Source organism: Equus asinus, chromosome 27 (genome assembly GCF_041296235.1).
Source record: "Equus asinus isolate D_3611 breed Donkey chromosome 27, EquAss-T2T_v2, whole genome shotgun sequence".
NCBI lineage: Eukaryota > Metazoa > Chordata > Mammalia > Perissodactyla > Equidae > Equus > Equus asinus.
In genome coordinates this window covers 33,496,072-33,517,037 of record NC_091816.1, presented here as the reverse complement: position 1 = coordinate 33,517,037, position 20,966 = coordinate 33,496,072, and positions in this window count along the sequence as shown.

The window sequence follows — 20,966 nt, the reverse complement described above, 5'->3', positions numbered from 1 at the left end:
GGTCAACGCTCCCACTCTACGATGACAGGTAGCTGTTGACAGCAGTTTAGAGTCTAAAAGACTCTTTCATACACATGAATCCATTTAGTTTCTATAACAACTCTAGACGAAGGAAGTACTGTTACTCCTTTAGGAGCTAATATAACTCCCAAAATGAAGTTTAGAAACATTACGAGACTTACCCAAGGACACCAGTTATTAATTGGCAAATGTGGAATTGAGTCCAGCCTTAGTGAATATGGGGTCATAGTTTTTCCTTCAGTGATGGCATTTGTGCTATAAAACTATCCTCCCACCTTGTGCCTGAGTGGCATAAAGCAGTGTTTCAGCGAGGGCTCCTTGGTTATAAGCAACATAAACTGATTCAGGCTAACTCAAACAAACAGCATTTATTATAAGCATGTTGAAGCTTCATAAAATCTAGCACAGGCTGAAGAAATAGGCATTCCACCAAGGGAAGCTAGGATGCAGGAGCCACAGCCAGCATCTCACAGCAAATATAGACCTAAGAGGACACCCAAAGTGGGGTGAGAGCATTGCAGTGGCTTCTTTCTCCTTTGAGCCACTCTTTCAAGAGTCAAAGTCCTGAGAGATGATCCAATTGGCCAACCAACTGCTCCACTCCAGTCCACAGTGGGGAGAGAAAGGAACTGGCCCAGTCAAGAGTGGGAGAAAGGCACCCAGACTTAACTATCCTCCCATGACTCCACAAAATGTGGGATGATGATTACCCCAAAGGGAATTTGAGTATGGTTGAGCAGGGGGAAAATGCCGAACAACAGCAAACAAACAAATAAATAAATGCGACACTCAAGGTTATTATTTATTTGGAGCATTTTACATAGAAAGAAAGCAGGAAGGGCAATATATTTATGCTGATTGTTTCCCTGAAGGAAACTATAATAACTAACATAGTCATAAAAACCAATATAGTCATAATAACCAATGTAGTCATCTATATTCAAAAGTCAAATAGTGATGCTTTCAACTCACACATAAAATGTCAAGATGTGGAAGATTTCAGGCTGCTGTGCCATGGAAGCTTAAGGAAATATATTTCTTTCTTTGAAATGTGTCTACTCTCCATTATATGGCACAGTTACCTAAGTTGGGGGGGGCTTACTTCTCTAAAATTCTTTCCTCATTTGATATCTTTTTTTCTTATAAATGAAGCCTTCTGGGTTTTATTTGCTTGACTTTGGCAATTTTTCTTTCAGAATATCCAGACACTTTGGGGATTAAGTTTCTTTCTTTCTTTCTTTCTTTTCTTTCTTTCTTCCTTCCTTCCTTCCTTCCTTCCTTCCTTCCTTCCTCCCTTTCTTTCTTTTCCAGAAATCATCAGGCAAACCTAGCTTTGCAATACCCAGAATTGATTAAGTCCCAGGCCCCTCCTTAAAATCATGATTAGATCTCCCTTCTCTTGTACCTGTAATCTGGTTGCGACCTTCAATAATTTCTAATTTGGGACCTGTTTTCCTTTCTTGAAGCATTACTGTGGAGTTTTTGTCGAATGCTTTTTGTTGAGACTGGCTACAGCAAATGAGTCAATTTGGGTACTGGTCAAATTTCTATTGATCAGTGAAATTTCAAGAGAAAGGGTGAATAATTAGCAATTTCTTTTCCTTTCCAACATATTGAAGAAAAGACAGACATGGGATCAGTTATTTACTATTCCAGTTAGTACGTAGCAGTTAAAAGTTTAACCCACAGTCACTTAATCTTTTTTTGCTTTAATGAGGCACTTTCACTGGCTTCAGCATCAGGTCAATTTGACTGATTGCCCTGGGACTTGCCAAAATCCCTTATCCCTAGCTGTTTACTTCCAAGAACTGGAAATTACTTTGGAAGGTAGCTTTAGGAGGAAGACTAATGTCCTCTAAAGTCTAACTTACCCTCACCTGCCATCCTCCTTAAAAGACAGGAGGTAGGACTAAAAGCAGGTAGGCTTTAATTTTAAGAGTTGCAGCAGACATTTCAACATCAATAACATATGCATAAAGTACCTATTGTATGGATTTGGTTGAACCATATGAAGTCACCACTTTTGTGAGTTAAGACCAGTCAGTTATTGGCAATTTCACATGTTGCAAGCTAAATAAAGCTATCTAGAGATACAGCAGAGAGCAAAGCAGACATAGAGCTTGCCCTTATGGAAGGGAAAATCGACATCGCACATTGTTACACTATACACTATGCAATTATGTTGTGGGCTTTGCCACGAGAGCAGGTAACACAGGAAACTTCCAATGACTGAGCAGAGGCAGGAGGATGTGGGGGCATTTCAGGAACCTCACCAAGAAAGGCCAGAGGAGGTGGACAATGACTAGAAAAGATGTTAGGACACCTCAGAGCACGGCATAAGGTGAGTTGTGAGGCAATAGACTTCAACTAAAACTCCAAGTGAAATATTATAGAATGTTGAATATTTTACAATGGCATTTATATCTAGAAGCAAGAAGAATGCTATGGTTGATGGAGAGACCAAATAGAATTAGATACAACGGGAATAACTTTGCATGGCATTAAAATGTCTTACGGAATTAATGCAGAGTTTACAAAATGGAGATTTAGGTCCCATCTGATTTAGGAATTTTACCATTTATAGATTAGAGTGTAGCGATTATTGAGGTGTAATGAACAGAACAGGAGGAAGCCAAAATCAATCTTTCTAACAAGATTCACTGTGCTGTTTCCAACCTTTTGTTTTTCATCAAATATATGTCTGAGGTTATTTTTCCCCCAGATGAAATAATTCATCATCTTCTGGTTTAAAATATTTCCTTCCCTCCTCAGCTTTCTGATCTCTGAAATTTTGTTTTTCATTCTTCGTCTGCTGTTACCACGGATCTTTACCAGAAATGGGCCCTGTAACACAAATTTATACATAATTCTTGCAAAGTGATTAAAAGTGAAAACTAACAACAACCAAAATACTGGCTTTGGAATCAGCGGTCCTGGTTCTGGTTCTCACTCCTGTGTGATGTGACTTTGTACAAAACACCTGATCTCCCTAAGCCGCAATTTTTCCATTTAAAAAAGGAAGATAATTTTTTAATCTAAATAACAGAGTTTTATGAACAGTAATTGTGACAGTGCACATGGTCACTTAGAAATCTTGGCGTGTATTGTGCTTAATAAACAGCAATCATCACTTTCTTAAATATGATGTGCCACTCTTCTCCATGATTCTTCTGAATAATATAGGAATAATTACCTTTATTGAGCGTAGACTCTTGGGATAGATACCACTCTGGAAATTTTATATGTCATCTCATTATTTAAACCCCTTCAAGGTTGATCTTGTTTTTATCAGTGTCGCAAATGAAGCAGCAAAGTGCAGTGTTAAGAGCACAGTTTTCAGAGCCGGACAGACCTGGGCTCCATTATAGAGTCTGTAAGTTGCTAGTTATGAGACTTTGGGAGAGTTGCTTAAGCTGGGTCTGAGTCTTCTCATCTGAAAAATGGATTGTACTAATCACAGGCTTGTATGGACTTTGCGGGAACTGATGGCAATACTATCTATAAATTATAAAGCACAGCTCCCCTTGTACAATAAGAGTCAACAAATCTTAGCCACTTTTTAAAATTTTCACAAGGAAACTGAGGCTCCTAGAGAACAAGTAACTTGCCCAAGGTAGCAGAGCTTACGTGTCAAAGCAGAGATTCAAGGTCAGGTCCGAGACAAAAGCTGCTCTTCTTTCCAGCGTATCACCGGCTGAGGTTAGGAAACTTGACCCCTGTCTTCTGATCACTGAACACCTTTCCTAGTTGCCTTTCCTGTCGCATACAAGTTGGCTAACAGATGGTGGTCGTCAGCTCCCATATTCACTTAATTTATCAGCTGCCTGTTTTTCTCTTAAGGGTGGTTACTTATAGCTCACCAAGTCATCTATCTTAACTCCAGGCCTTTGCAATAAGAAGTTGGACACAAGACAAGAAATACTCTAGCAACAGAGATAAATACATGAGGACAAGAATTGGCTGACCTCACATGAAGCCCAGCATCTTAATAAAAGTGATATGAGCATGATGTGAAAAGGAAGAACTCTTCTGCTTGTTAGAAGGTACGTTATCTTCCAAATAGGGCTTTTCTATCTATTTTTGGTTTTGCACATTAATCGAAATAAAAGCAGGTCAATGTTGAACATGTTCACATTATCATTATTTATTTATTTCAAATATATATATATATATATATCTGCAGACGGGTTATGTGGTCAACAGCAAGGTACCTCAAATGTGAACTTGAGGATCAAAGCCATTTTCCCTAATAAAATTCAAGGGAAGAGCTTGTAAATAAACTCAGCCATGTGTAGAAGGAATTACCTGCCCCAAGTGATCATTTGTAACCACTGGAAGATGTTATTATTATTATGCTTATTATTTCAGAAAGCCTACAGCTCATTTTACCTGGTTAGGAGAATAGTGTAGTGTTAGATGAAGAGTCAGGTTAATTTAAGTACCAGCCACCAAGAAAGAATTTTCACACTTCCCTTTTCATTGACTTTCCACAACAATTTGGGAAGAGCTCTACTTCATAGGTGAGAAAATTGAAATTCAAAAAAGCTATATGATTTGCCCAAGAGGACAGAGCTGAAATTTGAATCAACCTCTGACTTCAAATTCCATAATATTTCAACAGAAAAGTAAGAATTCGAATGTCTCCAAAACTGTCTAGAGAAAAGTATCTTCTCAGTAGTGGGTTCTGGTTCCCATAGAAGGGAATTCTCTATAGCAAATTGGAGTTTTCAAGCTATCATAGGTTGGACATCGCTAGCCAGTGGGATCATCAATTGCTCAGATTCCCTGAGCATTAAGCAAACTTCTGCCTTAACATGGTGCCCTCATCTGCATTTTCCAAAAGAGAAGATGTTAATCCCCTTAGCACTTTTGCTCACATGGTTAATTAGTAAATGGTCATTCTGGTTTATCCATCACCTTCTTGCTAGCTTGATCACCAAGAGTCATTCTCCTGACTCTGTGAGTTCCCACAGAAAATGGAGTCTCTGGGTCTGTGAGAGCTCCTCTGTGGCAGCTCTCTCATTGCTCTCAGCAGATTTAGGTTCTTATAATAGAGCAATTCCTACATATTTGTCTAGGTCAGTCTCTACAAGATAAGTCTAGTTAATTAGCACAAAGTCAGATCCCCCTGATGTTTAGGCTACATTTTCAACAGCTCCATCAAGAATTCAGCTAATATTTATCAAGTTCCTATGTGCCAGGACACTATACTAGATGCAAAAGGCTACTTAGACTCTAAATCAAAGATGAATTACAGTGAATCTCTGCCCTTATGGAAACCACAGTCTATTTTAGGAACTCACAACTTCTCATCACAAAATCAAAAATCATCTGAAGAAATCCAAGGAGATCAGTTTTGCTGTAGAACAGAATATATGGACATCCAGTCGATAGTCCTAACCTAACCTAAGGTTGTCACAGGGAGCAAACGTAAAACCCCACATCAAGGGAAGGAGGACACCACTCTGTTACTGCCAGGTAGAGGTAAAAGTTTGGGCTTCCTACTCAGTCTCTGTTGATGCCCAAGGTGGCAGGGACCCCTCATTACTGCTGGGTGGGAAGAGGAGGTCTAGTGACCACACTGGGCCTTCCCTGATACCACTGGCGCCATGATATCCCTCAATCGCAAGGTTCTAGCCAGTCTGCTTTCTCCCCACCTTTCAGAATCTTCTTATTTTTTTTATAGATGATGCCCAGTGTTTTTAGTTGACTTATCAAGAAGAATAGAGGAATAGAGAGAGAAAGACTTATCAAGAAGAAACTTCTGCTCCATCTCCTCTACACCATGTGTCAATCCAAAAGACAGTCTGCCTTTGGGGGTTCTGCTTGGCCAGGGTTGAAGGTTGTGTCGAGTTTAAACCTCACCTGCTGTGGAGACCACATGATGGGTCCTTCCTTCCCTACCCCCATCTTGGCTCTCAGTCTCACAGCCAACCCACAAACCATAACCGCCCAGTTCCTGGAAAGGTGGAAAGGCTGGGAATTGGATGAGAAAACAGTCATTCATCTCAGCATTTAATTCTGTTCTCTCCAACTACCAGAATAATAAGCCATATGCTGTGCTGTATTCCTGGCTAATAACCAGCGAGGAGGAAATGAGCACATTTATGAATTATCCTGTTGATGCTCTTCAATTTGCAAATCCAAGCATTTTTTTTAAGTAATATCACTGCCAAAGTAATCATTTCCCACCACTGATGTTTCATTTTGAAAATAACCTTAGAAATGATCTTCTTTACGATACATGTGTATCTTTACACTTTTAATCTCCTTTCAACCCACAAAGTTTAATTTTGCAACAGCCACTGACTTACCAGAATGAATGCGGCATCAGCTGACTAAAAAGCGCACTCACTTGTCAGCAGGCAGTGAAAACAGAAAAGTGGTTATTACCAAAGTCTACTGGAGCATCAATGTCTTTTTAAAGACATCAAATAGTGGTTGTGACAAATTAAAGCAAATTCAGATATATTGCTGAAAAGTCCATCTTTGCAGTAGAAGTCAATGCTAAATCGTTGCAAAGAACAATAAAACAAAACAGTCTCATGGATGGACACATTTAAAAAGCAGAAGCTGAACAGAAAACTTTGATTTACTTTTTTTTCTTCAGTGTCTTCAGGTTTTGACTCTTCTATATGACCCCTGATAATTGCCTATTCTAGTTTATTTTCCATAAGCTCCTGAATTATGCCATCTTTCTTTGTTACTATATTTTGTTAATATAATAGCTCAAGCCTTGAGAACCTGTTTGTTCCTGGAGGCCCCCAGCCTTTTTACTGCCTTTCCATATCTCTTAAAAACATCCATGAGTACAAAGTAAGAAGTGAAATGAATGTGAGTCACTGCAGGCAGGCAGATGCCAGCAAGAGAGAAACAAGCAGACCACTCAAAAGAGGTCTTTCTATTTCTTAACAAGAGCAATGTGTCTAATTTTGAGTTTTACAGCTTTGAGAAGACTGCCCAAAAGTGAAAGGCTTCTACTCCCACCCTCTCACTAAAAATAGCAAATAAACACGAAAATCTATAATGGCTTCTGATTTGCTTGCAGATTAAATCCCAACGCCTTTTCTTATTATTTGCTGCCTTTCCTAATGCTGGCTCACTCCCTACATGCCTGATCCACATGAAGCCTAGGCAGTAGGCAGGCCAACCCATTGATTGCCAGTTCCTGCAACATGCCATTTGTGGGCTCACCTTCCTTCGTCCACGTTTGCCCAAATCCATTTTGTCACAAATATATATGAAGCATTTGCTCTATGTCAGGTACCATGCTAAGTGGGGAGGATAAAAATGAGTAAAATTTGACCCTGGAACTGTGTGCTCAGGCTCCTTTGTTCCGCAATGCCCTCCCTCCCTGCCCCAAATCCACCCTTCTCCAGAATCCTCTCCCTTCCATGCAAAACGTGCTCTGATGTCTTATATTACTTCCATGCACGAAGGAGCTGAAACCACGCCACGTACACACATTCTTATGATGCGGTAAAACAGAAGAAAAATAGAGGTATTTTAGGAAGAGAGTTCCTGTCCTACAGCAGGTTGTAGAGCAGAGGTTCAAACTCCAAACTGTGGTAGTTCATGTTTCCTGAGCACCTGCGAGGCCCTTTGAGTAAATATCCCATTTAATCTTTTTATCAATCTTAATAGTAGATATTATTATTCCCATTTTTAACCTATTTTATTGAGGTAAAATCCCCATAACATGAGATTTATCATTTTAACCATCTTTCAGTGTACAGTGCAGTGGCATTAAGTGCATTCACATTGTTGGGGAAACTTCACCACCATCCATCTCTAGAGCTTTTCACATTCCAACCTGAAACTCTGTCCCCATTAAGCAACAACTCCCCATTCTCCCTCCCCAAGCCTCTGACAACCACCATGCTACCTTTTGTCTCTATGAATTTGACTTCTCTAGGTACCTCATATAAGCAGAATCCTACAATATTTGTTCTTTCATGAGTTCTTTATTTCACTTGGCATAGTGTCCTCAAGGTTCATCCACGTGGTAGCATGTGTTGGAACGTCCTTGCTTTTTAATGCTGAATAAAATTCCATCGTATAGAGATAACACATTTAGCTTATCCAGTCATCCATCTATGGACAATTGGGTTGATTCCACCTCTCGGCTATTGTGAATAATGATGCTATGAATGTGGGTGTACTGTTATCCCCATTTTATGTTTAAAAAAAAATCAACTGAGGTTTTCTTACCACAGCACTGGGGCTGAAATCCAAACCCAGGAGAGTCAGACTCCAAAATACACATGTTGCTCTCACCTAGGCTGCATTTATGCAAAGGAATTTATCAACACTGTCCTCACTTGGCCTGTGCAGGAGCAAAGAGATACTAGCATCCCCTGCAAGGGACAGAAGTAGACAATAGAATGGTGATTACCAGGACATGGGGGAGGAGCTATGGGGAGTTGTTACATAAAGTTACAGTTATGCAAGATGAGTAAGTTCAAGAGATATGGTTAACAAGAAGGTACTGTGCACTTAATTTGTTAAGAGGGTAGATCTCATGTTGTGTTCTTACCAAAAACAAAAACACACAATACACACACAAAAGGACACAAGGAAACTTTTGGAGGTGATGGAGGTGATGGATATGTTTATTATTTTGATTGCAGTGATGGTAATACAAGAGTATATATGTGTGCAAACTTACTAAATTATATACACTAATTATGTGTGGGTTTTTTTGTATACCAATTACACCCCATTAAAGCTGAGGGAAGAAACAACAAAAGAGACAAAGCAATGAGACAGCTCTTTGCTGAGTGTCTGGGTCAGAACTGAGCAAGTCTGAAAACTAGGACTGCAGGCATTAGGGGCGCACGAACAGGGATGCTGCAAAGTCCTGAGGACAGAGCCCAGCGTGAAATGGAAGCCTGTTGCCTGGGGTGAAGCTGAAAGATAGAAACTTTATGAAAGATGAAAACTTTATAAACACTTCTCTCTGGGCAAAGTAGTCATAATTTCATACTTCATTCTTCTCTCTGAAATGATTCCTAGTCCTGCTACTTTCTGCTCAGAAGAGAAAGACCTTGGGGAGCACAAGAAGAAGAGAGAAAAGCTAAAAGTCCATTGTTGTATAGAGAAAAACAAAATAAAATGAGATGGCTTGGGTTGCAAGAAAAAAATTATTATATGTAAATCAAATACAATAAAACTATAGCATGAGTAAAATATTGTTCATAAAATCTTTTTTAAAAAGTGACGCCAACTGGTTCTTGTGTATCATTCCAAATAATATTTTTAAGAAAAAGTAGTGATTTCTGAGGGATTCATTCCGGTTGAAATTTTGAAAACAGAGTTTATAATACTGAGAAAATTAGTTTTATTCTTTCATTCACGATAAACAATACAGATTGAACAATAATAATAATTATTATAGTGCACTCTCATTAATATACAAATTTTAAAATAAATACATATGTTGCCTCTGTTTGAACTCTGGAAGGGCCACTTATTGATTGACAGCAGAGGAGGAGAAGCTTCTGTCTGCCCTCAGTCTTAATCTGCCAACATCCTGATTTTGGGAAACATTTATTAAGGGCATTTTGCTTCAACCTGTAGCACATTGTGACCCCAAAACCCACATGCCTTTCTCTGGGTCCACTTGTTCTCAACCTGAAAACAGCTTTTCTTCTGGTTCTGAGATGTCATTTGTCTGTACTCAGACTTCACAACTGCAGACTAACATGGCGAGACATAGCTATGCCCACCTCTGGTACCCATGGCCCCCATTCACTTCTGCCACACAATTATTTCTAGTATTTAAGACTCTGCCATCCACTCCTGAAACCACACACTAACTTGTCATCACTAGATACTTATCGACCTCTGAAGGGACAGTTTCAGAAATCTCACTCTGAGACACCCATCCCCAGCTCACATTCTCATTGGTTCCCACAGAGGCAGCTCTTCAACCTCATTGAGACTCCAACCCACCCACCCTTCCACTTCCTCCATCATCCACTCTTTCATCACTTAACTCACTTTGTGGCTTAGTTTCCATGGAGTCTATCACTTCAACCACTCTCTAGCCAACAATGCCAATTCCCTTGTCCCGTGGTTTATCCTTTTCCGTGAAAGGCTCTGCTTTTTTGACTGAAAACTTCTACTCATCCTGCAAATCCCAAAAGAATTTCTCATAATTAGGTTTTAACTACTCTGCCTTATGGAGGAGAGACCGTAGCTCATGCCTTCACACCATAGGTTCTGCTTGCTTTTCCTTCCTTGTGATGGAAATGAGTTACCCACCACATTATATACAAAATATTGAAGAAATTGAAACGCTAGCTAGAAAAAAGTAGCAACTGTACATATGAGATAGCTTGTCCTATATATATATATATATATTCACAATTTAAGTGAAGTTACAAATAACTTTAATTCCCTTTACGAAGGCTGGAAACTCAGTCATTTAAGGTTAACAGGTACAGTCAACACAAATCTTTCTAGTTATACAAAGGTGATAAATGAGCAGGCATAAGCTAGAAGGACTCACCTGTTGTGTCCAGGAGGAAAAATGGAATTTGCCTCTGTCAACAGCTTTGACTAAAGAGAGAAAGATACTTTACATTGTATCTTCTTTACCTGTGAACCTGTGATACAAAAGCAGGAAAAGAAGTTATTATTTAGTAACCAGAGGCTGGGTCAATGTTCAGTCAAGCCAAGCTAGAGATCTTACAAATATTTTACAACACTTACAAAAATGATTACAAATTTTACATCCACCCTGTCCAGAACACCCAAGACATTTTCTGCTTTAGTACAACTCTTCTACTAGAGTCTGATTCCCTGGGAAGCCAAGTGAACCTGGGGGAGATGCAGGAGAGAGGAAGAAACGAACACTTGTTGAGTGTTTACTATGGGCCAAACTCTATGTTCTCTAATTCTCAATAAAAATTTTTTTAAAAAGGCTTCTACATTGATAATATCACTGCCATTCGAAGGTTTTGGAGACACAGAAAATGTGAGTAGCTTGGCCAAGACCACCACAATCCCCCTACTAGTAAAGGTCAGAAAGAATTTGACCCAAAGCGGCTACTTATCCACTCACTGTCCCCACTGTGAACAAAGGCATCGTAAGTTTTTGCCCTTCTCCAAGAACCTGTAAGCTAAAAGTCCTGAGAAGTAAATTAGTCCAGGAACATCATCAAGGCTACTGCAGAGAAATAGACACTTTATACAATACCTAATGTACGTGTTTATGGAAATGGCAGTAAACAAGCCTGATTTGCATCTGTATCTTTAAAATGAGTTTCACTTGACTTTACATAATGAATTTTAACCTTCAACTTTGGGAACGTGAAATGTAGATACAAAAGTCAAAGCAGCAGAGAAAAGTGTAAGAAATGAAAAGGAGGAAACCAAGAAATAAGCCCTGGCCAGACTCCTGGAAGATACAAAAAAAGAAAGAACAAAGAGTTCTTTAGATCCCAGGGAGGTGATAATGAGAGAGGAAGTCAGAGATTATGGCAATGATGAAGCAGTTAAGGGTTGAACCAGATAATTTCCCGCGTTTCTTCCCACTCAGCAACTTATGATTCTATTCTATCGAAAGGAAAAATAGTGGGCGAATAAGGGGTCCATTGCAGTGAGACATCAGGTAGCCCCCCATTCTCGTACTTCCTTCCTGAGCTTGAGAAGCCAAGTTGAATCCCTGGATCAGAATAATGAGGTATGCCAGCTCTGTGCCCAGTGAATGTCCATCTTCCAGAACCCAAGCCCCCTCCTGATACCTCATGAAAGAGAAAGTCAATCGAGGTGACTGCTCTCTCCAAGAGGGGAGAAAATATTAGCCCAAATAGATTCAGCATCCACCATATTTATTAAGCACTTTTAAAAGCCAGATTCTTACAGATGTTCTGATACCAATTCTGAATAACTAGTACTCCCTATTTTTTAAAATCATCTATATTGAGGTGTAATTTGTATACAACGCAATACATTCATTTTAAGTGTCCAGTTTCATGTCCTTTGACAAACATAACTACCAACACAGCAAGATACAGAATATTTCCATCAATCTATAAAGTTGCCCCCATCCTATCCACAGGTGACCACTGATATGCTTTCTGTTTCTATAAATCTCTATAAATTGGTTTTACCTTCTCTAAACTTTTATATAAATGAAACGATACAGTACATACATGTCTGTATCTAGTGTCTTTCACTCAGCATAATGTTTTCAAGGGTCACCCATGTTGTTGTATGTATTAGTAGTTCATTTCTTTTCATTGCTGAGTTGTATTTCACTGCATGCATTGTATGGATATGCTATAGTTTACTTACACATTCACCTGTTGATGGACATTTGGGTTCTTTCCTGTTTGAGGCTGTTGCAAATTAACATACTATAAACATTTATGAACAAGTCTTTGGATTAACACACGTTTTGATATCTCTTGAGTAAATACCTAAGAGTGAAATAACTGGATTGTATGGTATGTGTATGTTTAATTTTATGAGAAACTGTTTTCCGAGGTAACTGTCATTTTGTGCTCCTATCAGAAGTGGACAAGAGTTCTAATTGCTCTGCCTCCTCATCAACATTTCGTATTGTCAGTCTTTCACTTTAGCCATGATTGCAGGTGTGAAACAGTGTCACATTGTGGTTCTGGTTCTCATGTCCTTGATGACTAATGATGTTAAGCATCTTTTCATTGGCCATTTATTTGTCCTATATTCAGATCTGTTGCTCATTTCCCTTTATTGGATTGTCTTCTCATGAAAGAATTTTAAGTTATTTAAATCTTTTTATACAAATCCTTTGTCAGACATGTGTATTGTAAATGTTTTCTCTTAGCCTCTGGCTTGCCTTTTTGTTTTCTAAATTGCATCTTTTGAAGAGCAGTTTTAAATTTTGATGAAATAGAATTGTCATTGTTTATATAGTTTTTGTCCTATAGAGGGAACTTTTGCCTTCTCTAAGATTGCTAAGATTTTCTGCTATGTTTTTCTTCTAAATGCTTTATAGTTTAATGTTTATATGTAGGTCTATGATCTATTTTGAGTTCATTTTTGTGTATGATGTGAGGTAAGGGTTGAAGTTCATTCTTCCAAATGGATATCCAATTGTTCCAGAACCTTTGTCTTTTAAGACTATCCTTTCCCCCCTCGCATTATCTTGGGCACTTTGTTGAAAAGCCATTGGTATTTTCTTCTTGACAACAAAGAAACCAGTTGGAAATAAAATGACTTACCCTGAGTCACACTATATTTCTTTTACTTCTTATTTATATTCCCAATCTTCTGGAAGTTTTGAAGTAGCTTACCAAAATCCTTACAGCATAATAGCCAACAACTAGTAAGTAGAGCTAAGATTCAAACCAGGCTTTTAATTTCAAGTTCAGTGCTTTTTTCCTTTTTCTCAGACTGCATGCTACACAGAGTATGACACTCCATGCTCAGCTTGTGAATAAAGATTCATTAAGTCCCTGTCATGTTCCAGCATTATTCAAGGGGCTGAAGATAGAACAGCAAGGAAAGCAGAGGGAGACCTTCATCCTTAAGGAGAATATTTTCTAGCAGAAGGAGGCAGAAAATAAACACAATGGATAGGTAGATGGAGAGCTAGAAAAAATAGAGATAGATAAAAATTTCAGGCACTGACGAGTCTCTGAAAATATAAAAGGTGAATGGTAGAAGAATGACTGGATAACAGCCATCACCTCCTTATGAAAAGGCAACATTTCAATTGAGACCAGAATGATAAAGAAGAGCAAGAAAAGATCCAGGGGAACACAAAAGCAAAGGTCCTGAGATTGGAACTCTGAGCAGCACGTTGAAGACATAGAAGAGGGTCAGGATGATGCTGCAAACAAGGGAAAATGGAGCAGATGTTGGAGAGGTATGCTGATTCTCGTAGGCTATGCCGCAGTCTTTGACCTTTCTTCTGAGAGGAATGAGAAGCCACTGGAGGATTTCAGACAGGGTAAAGATGATCTGATTTATACTTTGGGAAGATCACTTCTGGCTGCTCCGTGGGGCGTGAATCAAGACAAAGAAGTATGATGAAGCAGGAGGACCACATAGGACACTACTGGAGCAGGCTGTGAGAGATGGCGATAGTGTAGATAAATTTTTACCAGTGCAGATGTTGAGAAGTGCTCAGGGTCAATATACATTTAGAAGATAGAGCCATCAAGAGTACTGCCAGGTGGAACATTGGGAAAAAGGAAAGAGAGGTGTTAGGGATGACTCGTAAGTGTGTGGGTGGTGCTGGCATTTGTTGAGAAGGGCTTCTTTAAGTGGAATTGGATTTGGGAAAGGGAAATGAAAACAAATCAGTTCTGTTTGGACTATATTGAGTTTAAGATAGTTAAGAGATGTTTAAACATAGATTCTGAGTCAGCAGGTGGATATGTAACATTGGAACTCAGGGGAAGGCCCAGCATAGAGATGTAAACTTGAGGGTATCTGCTAATAGATGGTACTTGAGGCCATGGGAGTGGATAAAGCCACCTAAGATGAGAATGTTGATAGAGAATCCATCTTTTCATGTGAAGATTTGGGGAAGAGAAACAAGATTTTTATATAAGACAACTATGGGTGTGTTATGGAGTAAAGTTCAAATATTTTAGAATAAATTATGGCTGCCAACATTCATTTCCCATTATGTCTACTTACTATAATGTCTAACTATCAATGAATTGTTAGTACTTATTGGTTGTATACAACATGCCTGAAACAATGGTAAGTGAATTACATATTAACTCCTAAGGAGATAGATATTATCATTAGCCCCTTTTTACATGTAAGAAAGTTGTGCACCAGAGAGGTTAAGTAATGTGCCCAACCAGTTAGTGTCACTTCTGAGTCTTATAACACCAACATTGGTGAAATTTAACCACTACACTGTGCTACTGTCAGTGTAAGAATAAGCAGTTGACATTGCTACCTGTATTCCGTCTAATGTAAAATGTCACTGATCATAAGATGCACCTTTGTTTTATGTTCCACTAAGAAAGAAAAAGTTCCTGCGAATTAAACTATGACAAAATTTTTGCTGGAAATTTTTATATATAGTTCTTGAAAGAACTCATTTAGACTTAATTAGACCAAGATTTGTTTTATATATTAATTTTATACTTACAAAAAGGGAAAATATAAGCAAAATATATCATTAAGATTTTTAAAACTTTTTCATGTTTGAGTCCAACTTTTCTGAAACAGTTTTGTCTCAGAGATATCAATGTCCACATTTTTTTGCCCCAAATCATCCTTTGTATCACTTCAAGTGTTGGTGATGCAGCACTTCTTACAAGAATCCATAATTCTACTAAAAACTATTATTTCTGGGCTTTTAAGCTTGCTTTGCAATTATGGAGTTCTGGTCTACTTTTCATCCTGCCTCAGGAATGTTGGAAAATACACCTGCTTCACCACTTTTCCCACCTTCTCCCGCAACCGTCTGTTTTCTGGAAGTTACAGGTGGAGCATGTGGCTCTGAGATTTTCTTTCCAGCAAAGGTTGTTGCTGGAGCCCACCTGTGCTGGAACAATAGCCACACCACCACTGCCCTCTGGCCCTCAGGGTTGGTAAGGCAACGTCAATAGCAGGCTATATCTCAATTTCAGAAACACAGAATGTGAAACGTGTGCATCACAGAATGGAAGAAATCCAGTATTTACAACAGAGGTGGGGGGAAATTTAGGACGACTACTGCTGCCACAGGACAAGAGGAACGACTAACGGGGTTGAAAACATACAGTGTTGATGCCTCTCGGTTTCCTAGATTTCCTATCACAAAAGCTAGCCAGCCTTGCTTCTGTAATAGCTGTGTTGAAAGATTGTAGGTTATTTTATTCTTATTACCACTCTCTGCATTTTCCAGTTTTCCTAAATTGAACCTAGATTATTTGTGTAATATTTTTAAAGCAATATTGTGTGATTCAATGTTTTCTTGTTTCGCCTCAATTTTACTAGTTCTCGTATATGTCCTAACGTGGATGTATAGTGTGTGTATATATACACATAGGCATGTATGTATATATACAGCCCGAGAGCTGGGAGCACCTGTGCACAGAACGCTGGAGGTTGAAATATGTCCTTGTGAGACACTTCTCCACAATGATCACCTTATTGTAGCATGCACACTGTTGCCAAGCAAAAGAAAGTCAAGTACGTGTTTCACAGGGGAAACGCGCCGGTTGTTTGGTTCCTGATGAGCTCATGCTTTCGTGCTTCGTAGCTCGTAAAATTTTCAAAGCCGAGCAACGCCATCTAGTTGTACAAACCAGAACCGCTGACTCTCTTTTTCCTTCTCAGCGTCGGTCTCGGCAATGCCAGCGGTGGTCCTCAGTCCTGTCTGTTTTGTACAGAATAATTATATAGTCAAATCTGTATTATTTTTACTGATACAAGTCTTATAAACGATCATCAAAATGTCAAAACCTCAAAACTCTTCCTAAGTAATGTTTGCACATACACAGTATTTCTTGTAAAAATTTACAGTAACTTTTCAAAACTTTTTACAAATTGTTGGATTATGTTGGCAAAATCAGACATATTTTGCCTAAAGATAAGCGCTCTGTAATGATGACAGGATTGTTTCTTTGACAGAATTATGCCACAGAGTGACTCCTAGTCCATAATTCTCTTGTTCGTAGTAAATTATTTTACATATTACTGATACATGCAAAGCCTATCACTATATTGATTGTCCTCTTATTACTTTTCCCTTAACGAATTTTTGGAAATTCCTAGCTGGATAGACTGTATGAACAAAATGTTTTCCATTGGTCCCTTGTTGAGATGACATTTTCTGGTAGTGTAACAAGTGACATTTCTGGAATAGTTTGTAAAATGTGACAGATAACCAATTCCACGGGATGGTAAGCTACTATTTGTGAAGTTATACTAATAGCCAAGAATACTGGCTTTATTTTGATGTTCAGTGTCCCGATTCTTTTGGGTTCTTAGCCATAATTTTATACTCTTTTATTATTTTTCATCCTGTTTTCCCAACAAATAGCAGCAATAAGATGATAGGTTCCATCCTGAATTCTGTTTGCTCAACTCACTCTTGACTGTTATTTCCAGAGTCTCATGACACTGACATTCGTGGATGTGTCCTACACCAGCAGGGTGCCCCACTTCTCTGTTCACTTGCCACATTGGACTAGAATTACTTTTTCTCCATATTTCCCTCTCAATTATGATCTGGAAGTCACTAGTCTAAGGGCAGTGTTAAGAGAAATCATTCAAAATTGGGATATAAGGCAAAAGATGAGTGTCAATGCTTTCTACTGATACAGGAGAGACGACCCACAAGGATTATTTTAACTGTTTACTATTAATTTTCCCAGACTTGGTGAAGATGCATAGAAACAAAGATTTTTTTCTAATAGAGATGAAAGTAATTTCTGCCCAGTAGAAAAGGTAATCCCAAAATGTTACGGTTTGATGCCCTATAGAACATTAACCAGTTTTGTATCATACCCAATAATCTTATCCTAACCTTCCTCTAGTAAATTGTCCATAAATATATAGTTCCTCAAATGGTCTTTGAATTGATCTCAGTATCTTCCTGATTCCCTTGTTAATCAATAAATTGAGTAAAATCTCTGATGTGTGTTCAAATTTTATGTTTGCATGATTTTCCCTTTTGAAAACTATACTTTAGCCATTTGAACTGTGATTATATGCATCTTTGCTTAACTCCGTATGTGATGTATGGATGGATGTTCAAATGAATGCTTATGAATGCAGGACTCCAGTTCTCACCATCAGGCCCAGGGCTGCAAATGCAAAAACAGGGAGCATTGTAGCTCCCCATTTGTGAATAAACGTGTATATAAACACTATATGCCGGCGGGGTAGGGGGTGGGGGCATTGCTCCTTTAGCCAGGATTTATTAGTCTGTTTTTATGTCTCCGCATCAGTATCCTACTGCTACTGTAACAAATGGTCACAAATTTAGTAGCTTAAAAAACACGAATTTATTATCAGACAGTTCTGGGGGGCAGATTCTGAAATCAAGCCATCAGGGGGCTGCGTTCCTCCTGCAGGCTTTAGGCAAGAATCCGTCCCTTGCCTTTTCCAGCTTCTAGAGGCCACCACGTTCCTTGGCTCATGGCCCCACACCACTCCAACCTCTGCTTCCATCGTCGCATCTCCATCTCTGACTCTGACCTTTCTGCCTCTGTCTTATGAAGACCTTTATGATTACTTGGTTCCACCTGGGTAACCCAGCATAATCTCCCCATCTCAGGATCCTTAACTTAATCAAATCTGCAAGGGCCCTTTTGCCATGTAAGGTAACATGTTTGTATGTTCCAGGAATTAGGAAATGGGCCTCTTTGCGGAGTCCCTACCCCAAAACACTAAAAAAATGCGTGCAGAAAACATTTTATGAAAGAATAATAGTGAAGTGTCTTACTGTCATAGGGACTATAGTCTGAAAATGCCAAAACAATCTAGGGCCTACATGTATGGGGTAATTTAACAAATTATATTTAGCAGTTAATTGCTGGCTTCTTACCTTTGCAAAATTGTCACATCTCTCAGTACATTCTACAAATTTTCTTTAATTTCATGGAATTTAGTATACCACGTTATGTCGGCAAAAGTTTGGGGGTCTAACAGAGTAAATCAAACCCTGACTATCTAGCATGCAATCCTGGTCTGTTTCACCTCTTTGGCTCCAGTTTCATCACCTAGATGATGCCTACCCTGTGAGTTTGTGGAGAAGTTAAATGAGATGACATATGCAGCATGCCTGCCAGAATTCCTGGCAGATAGTAAATACACATAAAGATGTATTTATTTTTAGTATCGCTGAAATCTGAACCAGTCTTCCATCCATCGCTACCACCACAGTCTGAGGCACCATTATTCTTGCGTGGATGGCTGCAATCACATTATAATGCTATGGCTTCAGTGCTTCCACCCTTACACCTTGCAGTCTAGTCTCAAAATAGCAGCCAGATTAATCCTGTGAAAACTTAAGCCAGATCTCGCCACTTCTCTGTTCCAAGCCCTGCAATGACTCTCTGTTTCCCTCAGAATTAAGGCTTCATTTCCTCTCTGCCCAGTTCTGTAATTCGCCGACACCTCCACTCCAGCTGTCTGCCACTCTGCTGATTCCTGAGCACCCCAGGTTTGCCCCCGCCGTAGGGACCTCACAGGCTCTGCTGCTCAACCTCAGCCTCTGTTCCCCACATGACCACCCCTATTGTGGTTAGCACCCCTCCCTCCATCATGGTTAATTTCTTCACCTCCTTCAAGTTTTCGTGCAAGGGTCCCCTTCCCAGGGAGGCCTTACTGCCGTTGTTAAATTGCAGACCCCTTCCCCCACCTCCCACCACAAATATTTCCTATCCCCCTTCTCTTCTTAAATGTTTTCCATAGGATTTATCACTATCTAGCATATTATATTTTTCCTGTGTATTTTGATTATTGCATGTCTCCCTCAGTTAAAGTAAAAGTTCCACAAGGATAAGAATGATTATTTGTTTTGTTAACTAATGTATTACCAGAGTGCCCAGAAACTGCTTATCACATATTAGGTGCACAGAAAGTATTTATAGAATAAATGGGGGCCAGCCTCATGGCCAAGTGGTTAAGTTTGCACACTCCGCTTTGGCAGCCTAGGGTTTCAGCGGTTCGGATCCTGGGTGCAGACATGGCACCGCTCACCACGCCATGCTGAGGCGGCATCCCACATAGCACAACCAGAGGCACTTGCAACTAGAATATACAACCACGTACTGGGGGAGCTTTGGGGAGAAGAAAAAAAAGAAGATTGGCAACAGTTGTTAGCTCAGGTGCCAATCTTTAAAAAAAAATGAATAAATGAATGGATCAATCTTTAAGTTGATTGATGGGGCCGACTATCATTCACAGTTTTCTTTCTCCTCTGTTCCACCCCATATGCTGCTATTGCTACCAAGCCTTGCCCCTACATACACTGCCATGTGCACCGTAGCTCAGGATATTTATCTAATTATGTGATTGGTAGCACATGTTTTTTGTTTGTTGCATTTCAATGCTATAATTTCACCAAAGATTGGTTTGTGTATTTAATTTATATACTGACACAATTCTAGGAATTCCTTATGAGTTAAAAATACTAATATAGTTAGAATTGTTCTATATTTCTTGTATAAAACATACAAAAATACACACATATATTGTCTGTGTTGTTTGGTTTCCATACTTACCACATTATATAATTTCAAATACCCAGTTTTCAGCAAAAAAATTACAAGACATGCAAAGAAAAAAGAAAATATAGCCCATACACAGGGAAAAAGCCCTTAGTAGGATTTGTCCTTGAGTAAGCCCAAACATTAGACTCAACCAACTATTTTAAATATGTTCGAAGAAGTCAAGGAACCCACGTCTAAAGAACTAAAGCAAAATATGAGAATGTTACCTCACCAAATAAAGAATATCAATAAAAGGATAGATATTACAAAAAGGAACCAAACAGAAATTCTGGAGTTGAAAAATACGGTAATGGAAATGAAAAATTCACTGAAGGAGCTCGACAACAGATTTGAACAGACATAAGAAAGAACCAGAAAACTTAAAGATAGACCAATTAAGGTTCTCCAGCCTGAGGAACAGAAAGTAAAAAGAAATGAATAAAAATGAACAGAGCCTCAAGAGACCTGTAGGACATGATAAAGTATACCAACATATGCATAATGCGACTATCAGAAGGAGAGGAGACAGAAAAAGAGACCAAAAGAATATCTGAAGAAATAATGGCTGAAAACGGCAAATTTGACTAAATGCATTCGTCTACATATCCAATAAGCTCAACAAATTCCAAGTAGCATAAACTCAAAGAGGTCCATAACTAGACACATCATAATCAAATTGTCAAATGGCAAACAATCTTGACAGCAGCAAGAGAGAAACAACTCATCATGTACAAGGAATCCTCAATAAGATTAAAATCTGATTTATCATATGAAACCTTG